The sequence below is a fragment of the Agelaius phoeniceus genome, chromosome Z, assembly GCF_051311805.1.
Source record: "Agelaius phoeniceus isolate bAgePho1 chromosome Z, bAgePho1.hap1, whole genome shotgun sequence".
Taxonomy (NCBI): Eukaryota; Metazoa; Chordata; class Aves; order Passeriformes; family Icteridae; genus Agelaius; species Agelaius phoeniceus.
The window spans coordinates 82,208,016-82,225,413 of NC_135303.1; the positions used below are offsets into that span (position 1 = coordinate 82,208,016).

The following is a 17,398-nucleotide window of genomic DNA, read 5'->3' on the forward strand; positions in this document are numbered from 1 at the left end:
GTTCCCCATCTAGGGATAAATCACATTCACATTTCTTTATTCAAGCAATTAATAATCTTATAATTATTCAGAAACCTGATAAAAGGAAGTTCATTGAAATTTGGCTATCAGTTGAAATATTTGTTCATATTAAGACATTTTAAAAAGTCCTACACAGTGTCTAAACCAGACTTCTAACCTGTAGCAGATGTCTCTCTTGGTTTAGACATCCTGTGGCCTTTACAAAAGGATGTTACAGTGGGACTGGGAGGAGAAAACATATACTGCAATAAAATGAAATAAGCACAAGTAACTTTTGCACTCTTTTGGGTTATGGCTGTCAACATCAATTTGTAATGAAAATTACTTCTGAAGTGTAATTTATTGATTTTAAGATAGGAATAGAAAAGGAGTAATGATAAATAAAACATCATCTGTTATTTTCTGAATGCTGAGTATTCAATTTAAAACTTTTATTTTCTTCTTTTTTTTTTAATGTAGCTGGACATATGCTGGAAATTTGCTTCTCAGCATTGCCACAGGGATGAAATAGCACTGCATCTACTTTGTCAGGACTTTAGAAGATGTGTGGATGCTCCATTAGTGAACCAGAAAGCAGTATAAATTTATCACTTAATTTCTCACAAACTTGCAATACTATGCATTCTGAAGCACAAACGCTTTTTAAAATTTTTGGTTTAACTTTCGACAGGGACAATAAGTGGTCCAGAAAATTGAGCTGTTTACCTGGAGAAGCACAAATTAAATGCAAATATATGTCTCTGACTAGATGATGCAGCTTAAAAATCACATTAAAATGATCTATTTATGAAAAATGTCCTTTTCTGGATCATGATGTATTTAAATTCCTGGTTTTAATGTTTCCATTTCTGTATTTATCCTCCCACAATTTTAAAATACATATTCAACTTCCTCAGGTTTCTTAAACATAATTCATCTATTAAAAGATGAATTCACCATAGGAAATTTTTGTCTCAAAGGTATATGGTTGGAGAAACAACACACTAAGCATAAGCAGGTTCCTTAAAGCTTATAGTTTAAGTGGAAATAATTTAAAAAGTGTGATGATAATGAAAGACCACTAGTGTACATAGCATTGTAAATTTGTAGTTCTGAATTATTACTGTACATTTTGTAGGTTTGCCAACTTTTTCTACTGTTGATTGCATTCCAGTGCAAGTAGTCATATGAAAAATGATACAGTGATTCTCCTGAGGAGACTGTGATCTCTATACCTGTGCTACTGCTAGTATTGTTTTCCATGCTGGGTTCAATTTATTAACATGGTCTGTTATGCATAAAATTGCTGTTAGATAAAATGCATTACAGCTAATTGTCATAAGCAGTGCTCTTCAAAATCACTGTAAGAAGTAGTTTAACTTTCTGAAAAAAAAAGATCCAGTTTCCACAAAAATATGGGTGCATGTCACCACCAAAAACAAAGACACGTGGTTGGCACATGTTTTGTTGGATATTTGAGGATAGGCATGTGTGAGAAAAAGAGATGTAAAATGCCATAGAAACAGATGCAGAGAAGACACAGATACCCATACACAGGCCTGAGCAATCGCTGGGAATGTAGCTGTAAGAAAAGCAGAGCAAGAGAGATTCAAGATGACTATCAACCAAGAAGAAACTGAGACTTTGAGTGAAACATTCACATGGTTTCAGAGGAAAAGAATGTACACACAATCTTTATAAACAGAGTGCATCAAAGTATCTGATGCCATCTCTTGTTTCTGACCAAAGACACTACACTAACCAAGTCAAATTAAGTAAGAATACACTGACAATTTTAACGACAGTTGCTTTCTAAATAGATCCATAAATTACAATAACCCAACAGCTTTCAAAATATGCATTTCCCTGTCAGGAAAATATGTGCAGACACACCACAAAATACTTTATATACTTTCTTTCACTAGACTTTTTCCTAAACTTACTCATGACTTTCTTACCTTCCATTGCTGTTTCCCCTCTTTTCCAGACTTAAGAAAGTCTTTTGTTTATTCCAGGCTACACTAGTGATTACTCTTCTCTGCCCAAAGTGTTTTTTTCCTCCTGCATTTCCTTGGGCAATGTTTATCTTTTCTCTGCCATTAGGCCGTGTTTTCCCTATCGTTTTGGATTGTTTCCTTCTTACTTGGTCCCAAAGGTTAGAGGTAGCATATAAAAGTCCTTACTTTATTTTGCTATTTTGATTTTTCTTCATGCGCAAAATAATTCATGATGTGAACCTCTATCTGCTTCACTTAAAGAATCACTGGCTTAAAAAGAGGATGTTTCTATCTATATCTATATGGATAGAGTCTATATGTCTCTGTCTATCTCTATAACAAATTATCTTGCTGGGTTTATTTTTTTCTTATAAATTGTGTTTACAGAATAGCCAAATGCCCAAAGAAGAATGCACTATGAATAGAAAGTGAATGAAAAACCGACTTTGGTGGGAAAACCATTTTAATAGCGTAGAAAAGGAATTTATGATTGAATAATGTTTGGAAAAAAAAGTTCAGTCAAATAAGGAATAATTTGCTGGCAAAGAGATTATTTGTGAAAGCCATGCTATAAATTTCTGTTTGAATTACAGAATAGCACAAAGAGCACTTACATGAAAAACTGTCACAAAAATTGTTATATATGTGCAGACCTAAAATTATGATCTTTCCTTTTCTAATTTTTTTCACACCAAATATCATTTATACTAGTGAGTACAATTTTTTTAAAATCTAAAATGTAAATATTCTGCTGTGTTTATGATTGTCTGCAAATAACTTTGCATATTGCTAAACTTGGATGTTGCCTCAATAACTCCAGAAGTACTGAAGTTAACTGTCCAATCTAGGGGCATGACAGGTAGAGATATCATCCATATCTGAGCTTTTCTTAAGAACTAAATTTAATGAAAAATTGATCATCTAAAAATTAGTGATAGACAGATGTTTAGGGATGTTTTGGTTTGGTTTTAAAAACTAGATTTATAAAGGTAAATGCGTTTTTTTCTAGTCCATCTGAATTTTATTGGGAAGTATGCTTTATTTTACAGTTAGTCATGATATCCTTATCATCCCCTTATTTTTTACATCTTCTCATAAATACCATCTAGAACTTGAAAAGTGAGAGAAATTCTTGGTATTTCTTTACTGTTGATGATTAACTCAAAAATATAACATGGCCTATGGGGGAAGGAGTGTCACATACATGTCTGATGGCCTGGCTGTGAGGCTTTGTTTCATTACCATGGACATTGTGTTACACATCATTCCTGTGACCTTCATGCTATTATGAAGTTAGTATAAAACCGTGTAACAGCTGAACATTCAAGATCTACCAAACTGATTAACTTTAGCAGTTACACTTTCTTCCTCCTTCTCACTCCTTGAATAATCTTCCCTCCCAACAATAAAATTGTGTATATTTAAATGAAGATTTTCTTACCAGGCCTCTACCAGCTTTACCCTCTTCTAAAAGCAGTTCAGAGATGTCTATATGAGACTTCTTTATGGCTGGTGTTCTTCACATGTATTAGATATAATCTGTCCAGTTCCCAAAAATTTCATTCAAAATGCTATTTACTGCTGTCAAAATGCCTGAAATAGAAAATTTCACATGTAATTTCTGGGAAGTTATAGAGCTGTAACAACCTGGCTATGGGAATACAACTACATGTTTAGGTAGCTGTAGAATAATATTTAATTATTGCCCTTAGGAATTTTGGGAGGGAGGGGGGTTCCACCTGCAGAAATTTTATAGATAACCTCTTAGAACTCCCTATGTGCCAAGCAAAATTTACAGTACTGTTAATCCAATAGCTTTTCTCTAGCATATACACTTCCCTTTGATTGCAAAAAACATACTGCAACTTTTTAAATGAAACACTATTTTTTGGTAATGTAGTGCTCAGGAAAGACTCTGGGTTGCTAGTCTAGTGCACTAAGATCCTCATTTAGCCACAAAAAAAGCCAGTGCAGGAGTAATGATTAAAGCACACTTCCCGGTGCTGTTTCACTGTTGCACCCCCGAGGGACGCAGGTTATAATGTAGTTCAATCCCTCATACATTTCTCTGAAATATGTGGATTCTCCATCTATACTATGTTACCACAGTATTACTGAAACAATACTGCTCAGCTGGTACTGAAGAATAATTAGGCAGACAAGAAATCTTCTTATAAATAATACAGAAGAAAATATGTAACAAAAATTAAATTTGCTTCTCGAAGACAATGCCCCTCCTATTCCCTCACTGTAAGCTCCAAATTTGTTAATATTGTGTGGTTTTGATCTACTTTTAAGTTTCAGAGTTTCTCAAAGGAAGTGGGCTTGGCATTTTATAGTTGCCTGGGAAGCACTGCCCATGCTTATGATGCCACAGAAATATTTTTAGTATGATGGAAAGCTCTCTATCACTAATAGCTGCTTTTAAACCAGCTCCTTTATAAGACTTGAAGCACCCTGTTTCCTTCTGTCAAGGAGCAGACCTAAGAATCCAGTTCCTCACTTTCTTAATTCTTACCATTAATAGTAAAAAAAAAATAAAAAGGCGCTTTTTTCTTTTTTTCTTTCTATACTGACATATTAAGTTGATCCTAAAGAACACAGACAATGTCTCTAAGATACTCCAAAACACTGGTGTGAGCAGATGTCTGAGGACGCCTTCCGCCTGTTCCCGAACCGCCTGGGGCGGATCTCAGCCCCGGCTCTCCAACACTGCCTGTGAAATCCGGCCGAGTTACTCGCGTTTGTTCTCAGGACTCCCAAACCTGTTTGTCACATCTCTTCCACTGGGCTAGGCGCGACCGATTCTATAATTATTGGAGCTAAAGAAAGCCACTGACCCCCTGACCGAGCAGCACCCGGACTGCTTCGGCCGCTTCCCGCGCCTTTGTCACCTCAGAACCCTCCTGCCGTCACCGCTCTCCTGCCCGCCCTTCCTCCTCTCCTCCCAGTCCCGCTTAGGCAAACAAGGCCTGTTACGAGCAGCCAGGGAAGAGGAAAACTCTAGCCACGCTGAAAGGAGAAATTAAAGTGTATCTAAAACTCCTAAAGCGCCCTGCGAGCCCCAAACACGCTACCGGGGTGCCGCCTCGCCTCCTCCCTCAGACCGGGCTGAGCGCAACTTGCCCACGCAGGAAAAAAGACGGAGGTGCCCTCAGGATTTTACCTCAGGTTTTCCTGTTTTAACTCACAGACCTGCTTCTCATGCTTTATAATGACTGCTTATAGCTTTTCTTTTCGAGTCTTAACATTATCTGGTAGCGAATAATTAGCAATGTGTAAGTAGGTCCCCCCTCTCGAGGCAATGGAACAGTCCGCCGGGTTCCAGGCGCCGCGGCTCCTCGTTTAACCCCTTTCCTGCCGATCCGAAAGAACCTGCCCGGCGGAGGCGGAGTAGGATCCTGCCTCGGAGTCCGCTGCGCTGGAGCACTGCGGCCCGGTCAGGGTAGTGAACACACTTCGTACAGGCGGTGCGAAGCGGGGGCAGCGGCCACCCACCCGCAAAACGGCCTTAAATGCCATCTGATAAAGTCTTCCAACATGTCTTCGTAGTGTTGTGGAAACGTGTGACAATGTTTAAATAGTAATTGGTGAACTGGGGGAGGGGGCGGGTGTTGTCTTTTTTGTTTGTTTGTTTGTTTCTATGATTCCCAGTGGAGAATTTTGTGGACTCTGTATGGACGGCGCCTACCTGTCCCCCAGGTGAGCATTCTCCCCATCCCTGCAGACGGACCATCGTCCCCGGAGCATCGTCCCCACCCTCAGCCCGGGGAGCGGCTGCTTTCCTCCGGTGGGCTCAGGCATGTACGGAAAATCACGCTATGAAAACCCACCGTCCATAAAGGAGACAGAGGAGTCCTGCAACTTTATTCGCATAATGGCAGAGAGTCCACCAGGGCACACGGCCCGCGGGGTTTCTCTCTCGAGATTTTAGCGGATGCGGCCTCCTTTTATCCTAAACTCCCGGCTGCATGTTGCCTTCTTCCTTCCCTCACCATCTGAGGTACTGGGAAAGTGCAGCCTTCTTGGGCCACCTACCACATATTCCCCCTTGAACCTGTCATTTTACCCCAGATTTCGGAAGTTGAGGCTTGCACAGACCCTTGCCTGTTTCAGGAGCCAAGCTGTCTGGGATCTGTAACAAACCTTCCCTTTGAAGTCAGTAGACGTATTAAGACCCATTTCTAAGACGTTAACACCCATTCCTTCACCCACAGAGTTGTTTGTAAAGATATTAGCACTCATCTTTCCTACCTGTCACCTCTCAGAAGATCTTCAGCAATAACCGGAGAAATGGAGGTGTCCTGACCCTGAGTGCTGGGGTCCCAACCTGCCACTTTCCCAGTTTAAGCACTTAAGTATCTAAGATAAGATGGTATGGGGTTTTGACATACAGTCTTTCCCAACTGCAGTTGCTGGAAGATTAAAGAAAATTGTAAATTTTGCACTTACTTTAAAAAATAGTGTTAAGCAAAGAGTCATTTAGCTGAAATTTCCAGGGTTTGTCTTTTTTCTTTACTATTCCTTATTTCTCTGTTCCTGCTTCTCGTTAACTTCAAGTGGCAATTCAATCCCTCAAAAAGTTTTTTAAACAAAATAAAAATATGTAAAAAACCTTATCATCTTCTTTGCCTCTTCAGTCTATTGCCATATTAAATACAAGAAATTCCATTTCCTTTCCTCACATTATCTCCTAGGGTCACAGTACTGGATCCCTGTGTTGTTTTCACAGATGTTAATGCCTACAATTAAACATTTTCCTTTCAGTATCTTCCATCTTTCACAAATTTTCTAGGTCAATATTCCTTCTCAGAACCATACTTTCTTTTCTTTTATTCTCTGATTCTCACAGGGTAATGGCCTGAGCCATACTGAACTGTATAGCAAGAGCCATTTACATTTTTTAGGAAGAAGGGAAGGAATATGGCTTAAAGTAAATGCAAGAGGAAACCAGTGATTTTGCTCCAACTTATTAAAGTTAATCCAAGTTATTAATTATTAGGCCTTCATTGGTAACCAGGAACATGTGGAAAGACTTCTGGCAGAAGAAAACTTTTTGCATGAGTGCAGGAGAGCTTTTTCTAGAAACCTGCCAAGTGATATGAATGGATCTACAAATTTGAGTTCCTTGTCTTCTTAAGGCCAGGCAAGGTGAATTACTTGTGCTGGTGTTTGACAAATCATGAATACTGATATCATATTTTCCTTTAACATACTAGACATTAAAATATTTAAATTTATTGCTGCTGCATGACTTCTTGTCTGAAAAGTGTTTTGCACTTTCAGTTTATGTTTCAGCATCAGCCCTGGCTATCTAATCTGGAAAGCACATATGGTGTACAACTGTAAACACGCTTTTTGAAAGTGAAAGTAGAAGGAAAACTAATTTTGCAAAATAACAACAATAAAATGCAAGATTTTGATTAGAACAAAGAGCAAGTGAGTAATGTCTGGTTTTGCTTAGAGTTGGATGAATTCTTTTAAAAAAGCGTAAAGTAGGGTACTGTACTCACCTAGAGAATTTTGTTGTTTGCTTGTCTTCAATCAAATGTAGGCCCTTCCTTTTCATGCCACAAAGTGTTGTGAGCACTGGGAACTTTTGAAGTGGTGCTTGATTCTGTCGACCTCCTGACCCCTCTCTAGGTAGAAATGTGCTTTTTACTCTAACACTACAGTCTTGCAAGATGGCTACAGTTCTTTGGGTTTTGTGTTTTGTTGTTTGGTTGGTTTCGGGTCTTTTTGTGTGGTGGTGCCCAGGAAGTTCTACTTGAACATGAGGAAGAACTTCTTTACTGTGCAGTTACCAAGCACTGGAACAGGATACCCAGAGAGGTTGTGTAGTCTCCCTCACTTGAGATATCCAAGCCTGGATACAATCCTATGCCATGTCCCCTGCTTGAGCAGGGATGTTGGACTAGGTGACGCACTGTGGGCCCTTCCAACCTGACCCATTCTGTGGTTCTGCGAATGTATTTAGGTATGAAAATACCCAGTTAGGTCAGGAGAAAAACTCTAAATGCTACATTGATCTGTGAAGATAAAAATGACGCTATTTAATAGCTGAAATCTATTGGAAGTGCATACACTATGATACCTCTGCCCCAGTAAAATTTTGAGAATAGTTACCATGTCCCTCTAATGTCACTGAAAATGTCAATATAGCTTTTAAATATTAGCCCCACTGGATGTAAAATTTGTCTTGGAATCAAATTTTTCCCATTCTGTTTACTCTTGCATTAGAGTTACTGCTTTAATGTCTCAAGAAAGGATAAAAAGTGTTAGAAATCTTTCAATGTTCTCTGAATGCTTACCCCATAGAATGATTTTTCCAGTAGTTCCTTCTTGTCCTTGTTTCAGGAGTTGAGTAAATTGTGCCCAGTTGTTTTATTTCCCTAAAATAATTAGGCCGATTTGGTGACTCATTAATTTTCAAGAAACCGATTATTTGTGATGAATCTTTACTCCAAATGACAGTTAGGGAACACTTTCTAGTTTTTCACCTCCAAACGTGACATTTATGACGCTCAAAAAAAATATGCTGAATGTTTTGGTCCAAGGAGGCAAAAGGCTAAAAAAGGTAAGGTGTCCAGAGCTCCTAGGTTGTTATTTTGAACACACTTAGGTGTAAGTTCCAGCCCCCTGTCTGGAAGCTAGTCGATCCCTGGGCACAAAGACTTAGATAAAGCAGGTAGTGTGCAATCCATCAGTTGAGGTTCAGTCAGGAACCTGCTCTCACACTCGTGGGGCTCGGGAGCTGTGGAATCGGCAGCAGGGCTCTTCTCCACTAGATGGTGATACAGCAGCAGCTCTGACTTCCCTGTTTCTACAGCAGCAGGTTCACCTCCTGCGATTCACATCCCCACTCGTGAATAGTCCCGTGAAAGTACTTTTAAACCAACTTCTTCCTTCTTTTGTAAAAAGTGAAGACTCTGGTAAGATTTTAAAGAAGGTTGAACTTTACAAAGAGAGAGGAAGTATTTGAGTCCCTCAATGAATGTGCACAATTTGTTAGGACACTTTGGAGGAATATCTGTTTCAGAAATTTTACATTCTAAATGGCATGAGTTAGACAGTCTTTTGTCTAATTTAAAAAGAATGGTTTAATTCAGCACATAGTAATCTATCAATCCATGCACCATGAATGATTCTGTGGAAGATCTTAGTTATATCAGAGGGATATCTATGGAACTGCTTTTCATTTGTAAAGACAGCAGCAAAAGTTGAAGCTGTGAATATATTTGGAAACACAGGTAGGTAGTTGTATCAAAAATACAATATATAAACTTTAGGCACCTGGATGGTAAAGGCTGTGGAAAAATAATGGTGCACATGACACATAACTGATAGCAATTTAAAGTCTCACACTTGTTTCTCACCTGTGAAACTTCGAGTTTTTTTAAATAAACAGGTAAAAATCCTCCTCAAATGAGCAATTTTATAAGTTGGACTGGTTGCAAAGTAATTCCTCCACAGTTCTTGCTCCCCAGTGGTTTCCATGCTTCTTTCTCTTGTTCTCTGCATGTTATCTCAGTGCTTACTCTCCAGGCCTGATTCTTCAAAAAATGTGTGGATTATCTGAGATGCAGACTGCAATCAGGAAAATATAGCAAATGGGAAATAGCAACATTGAATAATAAAGTTAATTTGGAAAACCTTTTTTTGTTAATTATTTGTGAGGGGCTAAGAAAATTGCTCCAAGTAGTTTAGCGAATCAAAAAACTACTTCACTCCCTACACCAAAAATTTAAATTGGCCTTTGCCACATTTTTTAATGCTCTACCTAGTTTTTTGCTTCTATTCAGTTTCTATCTTTATTTTTATTACTTACCATAGTGTGGCATTTGAGAAAGAATGCATCTAGACAGATCCACGAAGACCAGAAAGAAATAATGTTCCAGAGTTTTGTTTCTGAAGTAAAGAATTTTTGGAACCACAGTCTTAGACATCAGGTTTCTAAATATAAAACAAACAGATTTAGCAAAGGAAAAAACAAACAAAAAAAATGGAACGTGAACTGTAGAGCAAGTAGGTTAAAGAAATAGTAAAGCAACAGCATTTAAAAAAGTAGTTAGTATAGAAAGTTGTTAGTGTTGAGCACATAAGTGATTTTTACATCTTTTTATTATGCTTGTCACCTTCTGCCAAATTCATTTGTGCCAGGAATTAACTGACATTTGAAAATATATTTAGTGAAATGCAAGAAATCATACAGAGCATTCTGTGTATTTAGAGTTGGATCCATGAAGATAACATGTAATAGAAAAATTAAGAGGTGATCTAGAGTGGTCCAAGACATTTGTGAGAAATTATTTGACTTTAGAAAGCCAAGTTCATGCTTCTCTTTTATTATTATTTGTCCACTTGTCCATTATTTGTACTTATCCATGTGTCCACTATTTGCAGGTTTCAGTATCATTTTTACTGAAGTATCAATTTGTCTGCAGTGAACATCAGGCTTTCTAGGCTGTAGTTCCAGGTACTAGGAAAAATTTTATATTAGTAATTTTATTTCATGATAGTTTTGTTGTGATGCAAGAAGAATGGGAGTTTTACATGTGAGAAAAAGAAAAATTATTTAGAGTTTTATCTTGAAATAAGCAGGTAATATCAATTCAACTAAAGTGACAAAAGTAATGACTTTATGCAAAATTTATACAGAAATGCACTGAGGAGCAAAGGCATTCAAAGGCATTTAGAATCTAATTTACTTATCATAGTGATATGTAGAATTGTTATTATGTAGTTATAATAAATAGAAATACTGTCACTCAGGACTCAAATCTAATTTATGCTGTTCTGCAATATGACTTGAGTCCCCATCTGTAAGATGGACAGATGTTTATTGTACTTTTTAAATGTATTCTTACAAATTCCATAAATACAACAATGTATTAATTCTCTTAATGTAGTGAATATTCTGTTTTATGTCTAGATATTTGGACAAATTAATAAACCTCCCTATCATGTTTCCCTCCTAAGTAGACTCAATACATGCAATTGCACACATAGTAATTTTCTTAATCAATTAAGAGAATCTGATAATCTGCTGATTATATTCTGTCTTCAGTGATAAACACACATATTATGTATTTCCATTTTGAAACCAAAGCAGTTTTTACTAATGCTTTTGGCTAGCCTTGACAGAGTAAATTTTTCCATTAAAAAAAAAAGAAATGGATTAGAATAAAAATAGAGCTGCCTGTAAAATCACTGTGTTTTAGTGTCACTGTGATATTGCTGAACTGGCCACTGAGAAAGGGAAATATCTTCTTTCAGACCCAGTCACTGTTACCTGTTGAACAGTGTTGGTGCAAAACTTGGAGTCTTTTCCTCAACAGTGTTTTGACTTGGCAATTTCACTACCTATAAGCTATATAATGTGAAATTTCTAGTTAGAAACTTTCAGCTCTGTTGAATGAGAACTATATTAACATTAGAGTGGTTCACTCCTGTCTCATTTTTAACCCTTTCCAGTACTTTACCAGAAGCTTCCCTTCTGTCTCTTCAACACTTCTTGCTGGGGCTGGCACTGCCAAATTCTCTACTTTAACTCCAGGGATCTGTCTCATTCATTTATTTAATCTCAGCAAATTCCCAGTGTTCTACTCTGAGGTGTCTAAGCTTTACTCTTGATTGTTAAAAAAATCTGTTGTGCTTATATGAAAGAGAATATACATGTTGTTGTTTATAATAGTTGCTTGTTAGTACAGAATGCCAGCAATCTGTATGGACAATAAGTCAGAAAGCAACCCCCTCCCTCTAAATAGCTACAGTTTAAATAAACAGCTAAGGGAAGAAGGACTGAATGGGAAATAATGGAAGAGGAGAACAACTGAAGAGCTAAGTTTAATGCTTATCTTGTTATGCTGTTTTCTCCTTATTTTTTTACCGTACCTCTCCTTAAAAATGGAGAGTATTTTATTCTTTTGAACTGACAAGATCTGACTTCCATGGGCCTTTAAGGCCCACATACAGATATTAAAGAAAAAAGAATCAACAAGTAAATACATTTAACAAGTTATTATTTTGATTTTGGAGAACAAATCTGTACATGTTAGTAGACCAAAGTTATTTCTACAGATTGTTCTAGTGCACCAGCAGTTGCTTTATTGTTCACTATAAGATTTTTTCAAAAGTCTTCCAAATAAACTTTTTCAATATATAAATTTTTTCAAACTCTTCCAAATAAACTACTGCACTTCTAAATTTTGTCAGTTTCTACTATTACAATTTGTAACAGATTCATTGTGATGATAAGAAGTTTCACAGCAAAGGGTGAAAACAGTCTACAGCTATCTTAAAGCATTATTTAGGGCCTGTGCCCTAAATGGATAAGACTGCAAATACAAGGTCCATGGCTAGGACATTCCCAGATGTATTTCTGTTTAGGGTGGTTCTCATATCTAGACTCTTCTGTAATTATATAAAAATGATGAGGAAAACTTCCCCCCAGCAAAGTCTCAGGGAAGGTTAATGGTGCAAATGCTGCTTTCTCTCTTGCAAAGATAAATCACTCAGTGGGCAAAGTACAGCCTCAGCTGGAGTAAAAAAGTTTAATTTGCATACTGCATGTCTGCAGTGGTGAACAGCCCACAGAATTTGGAAGAACCATGTGTTATGTCTTTTACTCAGGAAAAAGCTTATTTGAAAATTATACATCTTAGTAGCTGCTACAGACAGTGTGATTTTTCTCTATCCGATCAACAAAAAAGCCTAATAAATAATAACATACTGGTCCATTTTCTATTTCACTACTGAAGTGTATATCCTACTAGGGAATTTTGTGGCTTGAAATCTGAGTTTTCAGAGAAAATTCTTGCTCATAGTTCTGCAACCATTTAATTTTTCTAAGTTTCCCTATTCTGACTCTGAGTAGCTGTTTCATCAGACATAACAAGTATACTGTGCCATTACTGCCAAATCATATTATTTGTCTCCTAGGGTGTTCACAAATGATTCATTGAACAAGACAAAAATAAATACAATAATTTATTCAACACATTAGAGTAATATTCAAAAACAAGGTACACTTTCTAGAAAACACAAATTTTAAATTATATTAGTTAAATATCTTACTCAGACAGCAATTAAATGAATCATCAAAAAAGATCAATGGACTTAAAAGGTTTTCTTGTTCATCTGTAGATGATCTTAAGGAAATTTTAATGTATGTAAAATGTATGTAAACACTGTATAATTGTACCAGACAGTCCATTAATTTTTTTCTGGTATGATTTAGAAATACAGGTATAAAACCAAATTTAAAATATTTTTTCCTAAGGCAATAACAATATAATAATATAAATACACTTTGACACTGGGGTAAGTATTTGGTGATAGGGTAGAAATTATATTAGCTCAGCTGGACAACTTCTCAGCATTATTGAGCTGCTGAAAAATTTTGCTTCTAAAATTTGCATCAGATACTTCCTATTTTTAGAAAAGTTCTATTACCCTTAATATGATTACTTTTAACATTTTTTTTAGTGCTATGCATTCACTAGGTTTCAAAGCCATGCTGTCATACTGCCCTATTGGGAAACCCAGTTAGTAAAACATCCACTTGTGAAGTGAGAACAAAAACAAATTAAGCAGGTAAAAATCATCTGCTTGATGTAAGAGTAGTTAAGTCTCATGATTCAAATATGAATATAGAATATGAAACCTTACTAGGAATGACAATCAAAGAAGAGGAGTAAGATATTATTTCATATATTGAGACACACAAGCTTGCTCTGAGTTGCAGAATCTATGAAGTCCAGAGTGGTGATAAAAGAGAAAACACAGAAAGGTGCTTTCACAGTCAGGAAGAAACATCAGGCAAAGGTGATGAGGCAGATGAAATAATTTCAGACTAGGCTGAACTTTGGTAGAAGTCCAGCATATAGCAAGATGCAAAATATTAAAATATTAAGGTTTTGGAATGCGTTGACAACATTTGTTATTTCAACCTTAAGAAGAAAAACAAGGTGAAATGCATCTGACAGTGAATTATCAGTATAGAGTTCTGTGAGATTTTGAAGATGAAAAGCAGCATGGATGATTGTGGTAATGAAATTATAGAACTTATGATTTCTGGGATAAAAATAAAAATACTATTAGTAAAAAAATCCCATAGTAAAGGATCAACACAGAATAAAGATCTCAGGATGCCTTAGAAAAAATATTAACAATATTAAATACAGAAATATGTTAAAGTGAAGAAACTTGGAATAATAAAACAAAAAACATAGGATAGCAAATCACAAATTTGCAAAGCAGGATGAGAGAATATTACTAGCTATCCTGAATATCCATCAGAATTGTCATACTACAATCCAATAATCAAGCACAATATTTAGATATTTAAATAAAAGTATCTTCAGTAAGATATATGAAATAGTATGTCCACTGTGTTTGAAACAGACTAAAATGGAGAGGGTTTTTTTTTCAGTTTTGATGACTGTATTTCATTTTGGACAACTTCAGAATCAGCAGACAAAAATATGCTACAAAACATGATACAGTAATACAAGCTGCTGGAAACCATGCCTAACGTCTTGAACAAAATGAACTTTACAAAAATATGAATGAACAAAGTAACATAAAATTAATTCTGGGTACAACCAAAGGTGGGATGGCATGTGTTCAAATATGTAAAGCATATCTGAAAATGGGAAGGCAAACACCAGTGTTTGTTTGAGACAAAATCAGCTCAGTTTGCAGGAAGAAAGATTTATGTTAATCATTAGAGAGGAAAAAAAAAGAAAAACAAAGCCAGTATTTTCACAATTTGATAATTAAATACTGAAGTAGATGGCCTGGACAGATTGTAGTATCTTTATCACTGAAGATTTAAAAGCAGGTGCCATGAACAATTTAGATCTTGTCTTTGGGCAAGAGAATGGACTAAAATCAGTTCCCTTTCAATACTTTCTGATTCTTATATTTTATATCTCCTTTACAGAATGAAGTCAGCTGTGAGAAAAAGGCACAGAGAGTAGCAGGGTAAATGGACATGGTTTTTGTCTGAATTATTGTTCTCTATTAATGAATTTAGAGATTTGCACCGTTATTTTAAAAATAGAAGACCTGCATTTGTAGTCTCCAGCTGAAATATAAGTTTGCAACAAAGAAAAACCAAATTTAATCTCTCTAATGAGACATTGATGATAATAATTTTGTAATAAGTAATTGTATTCTGGAGCTGATGGGATTTGTATCTTTTGGAATGTATTTCATGTAGTTTCACAGTAACATAAGGAAGGATGGTAAAACCTGAACTCTTTTTGAGAAGGACAGATTTGATGCAGTCCTTTTATTTAAAACCCTTGTGATTGTACCCCTTGTAAAATGATTAATTTCTAATGAATCTGCATCAGGCATCAGCTGCAGGGCATGACTTGTAGATGTGAGCCCTAGGCACTGCAATGACCTCAGGCTCAATGTCTTGAGTCTTGTCTTTACTCTGGGACTACATTTAAAATACTGAACTATGTTAAATGAAATTTAAAGGATGGAGCTACAGTTAAGAAGCCTTTTTTTGCCAATTACACTGCATGCATTAGTCAATAATAAATTTTATTGCCTTTTAATGGTTGGTTGGTTGGTTTTTTTTGTTTGGTTGATTTTGGTTTGGTTTGGTTTTTTGGTTGTTCATTTGGGTTTTTTTTCCCTCCAGACTACAGCAACTCATAGGTTGTAGAAGTCTTTCTCAAGTTGAGAACTGTAATGGGTTTGTTATCAAAAGTTGCTTCTGATTAATTTAGTTGCTTTTGGTACTTTCTGTAGCGGAAAGCTATGAGCTACATTTCAAACACTATAGGGTGGTGGGATAGCTGTGATGGTTTAGGGACATAAGCAAACATGAAATTTTTCATGAAAATCAGGGCTGTAGATTTTTAAGTGCAATGGTGGTGCTGATGACTATATCATGTAGGTGGGAATTGTAAGCAGCTCCCAGTTTGTCTGCCTTCCTTTCTTATGTATTTTGGGTCTATTCAATTTCAAATAACTTGAATGTTTGCTTGATGAGTTGTTCAAAAATTATAAGGGGCCCAACCCAAAATCCAATACTGTTAGTAAAAATTTCCTGTGCACTTAAAAGTAAGTAGGGGTAGGCCCTAAAGAGGCTAGCATGGCTTTCATGAGCATCTTTTGTTCCAACAAGCTGTTGGAAAAAAGCTCTTACATTATATAACACAATCTCTGTATGTTTGTGGTACTAGCAGAGACAAAGAGCTTAGGGGTCACCTCCAGAAAAAAAACCTCACATTTTTCAAGTGCATGACTTTTATTTCTGCTACTTAACGTTTTCCAATAAAAGGAAATTGAGACTAATGGGATTTTATTTCTTTGTATATTTGGGCTTTTAGCTGTGGTGATCATTTGAAGCAGTCATCTAAGTAGCAATATTTAACTTATTTTGTATTTTACTTTTCGCAAATGAAGAGAATGTACCTTGAATATATTCAAGGATTTATTCCTTGTTCAGGAAAAACATTTTCTAGAGAAACGTAGCTACCAAGTGCTGTTATTTTATCCAAAGTGAAAAAGAAAATAAGACAGAATTCTCGTGTAATTTTAATTAAACTTTTAATTAATGCAGTAAACCCAACTGCTGCGTATCTCTAGAAGCACCTGCCCTGCTTCACTGGATTACAGATGTATAGGAAAGGTGATTTCTGTCTTCACTTCATCAACATTCACAGTCTTTTTTGCCCAACAAGCATCTATGCCTTTCAGGTATTTGCTTTGTCTCCTTTTGTCCCTGAGAATGGAAAAAATCTTGTGACAAAGCAGTTAAATAGCTTTCTTTTACAATTCTTCTCCACATCATTTCCCATGACATTTACAATAATCATATTTTGCTCATTTTCATCAGCAGTTCTATAGAGAATTTTTTGTATCTTAGTAAACTGTTACTTTGTGGTCCCTTTCTTTCCATTAACCTTATATGTTTAATTTCCTTCTAGTAGAAGATGGCACTTCACTCTTTTTGAGACAGTTAATGAATTTTGGCTCATTATTTAGTGCAAAGGTGAAGATTTTGGGTGGTAGAAAACTCAGCTCATAATAGTAAACCGGAAAAGAGATACTTTGTAGGACTTCATACCTTACATAATTTGAGTATCTGACCTAAGAACTTGGATAATCCTGTTCCTTTGGGGGAAGATTCAGTGTTTTTTCCGGGGACAAAGTTAGCAAGTTTGGGTGCACTAATGCTTAGTTACATTTGGTTGTAATTAATATGTAAATCCTTAACTTGGGTATAAAAATAGTTAGTATCTCTAAAAAATGACATGTTTATAAGTAAGCTTTGGCAAACTTTATAAAATTTTAATTCCCCTCAACATCCCAATTTTCATATGTCCAAATGCTTTTCCTTTAAGTTTTTCTTTCTCTTTTCTTTTTGCATCACT

The 17,398-nt window shown here is 36.1% G+C and overlaps 1 long non-coding RNA gene across 2 annotated transcripts; it reads right to left on the minus strand.

Annotated features, from left to right (window-relative positions):
- Positions 1–10: 10 nt before the first annotated feature.
- On the minus strand, positions 11–6,337 carry LOC129133241 (uncharacterized). Of its 2 annotated transcripts, none has more exons than XR_008535931.2 (3): positions 6,252–6,337; positions 3,439–3,590; positions 11–1,582 (listed from the first exon to the last, which is right to left on the minus strand). It is a non-coding gene; the product is annotated as an uncharacterized LOC129133241 (long non-coding RNA). The 2 variants fall into 2 exon arrangements; XR_008535932.2 differs by lacking the exon at positions 6,252–6,337 and adding an exon at positions 5,164–5,510.
- Between the last annotated feature and the right edge of the window lie 11,061 nt (positions 6,338–17,398).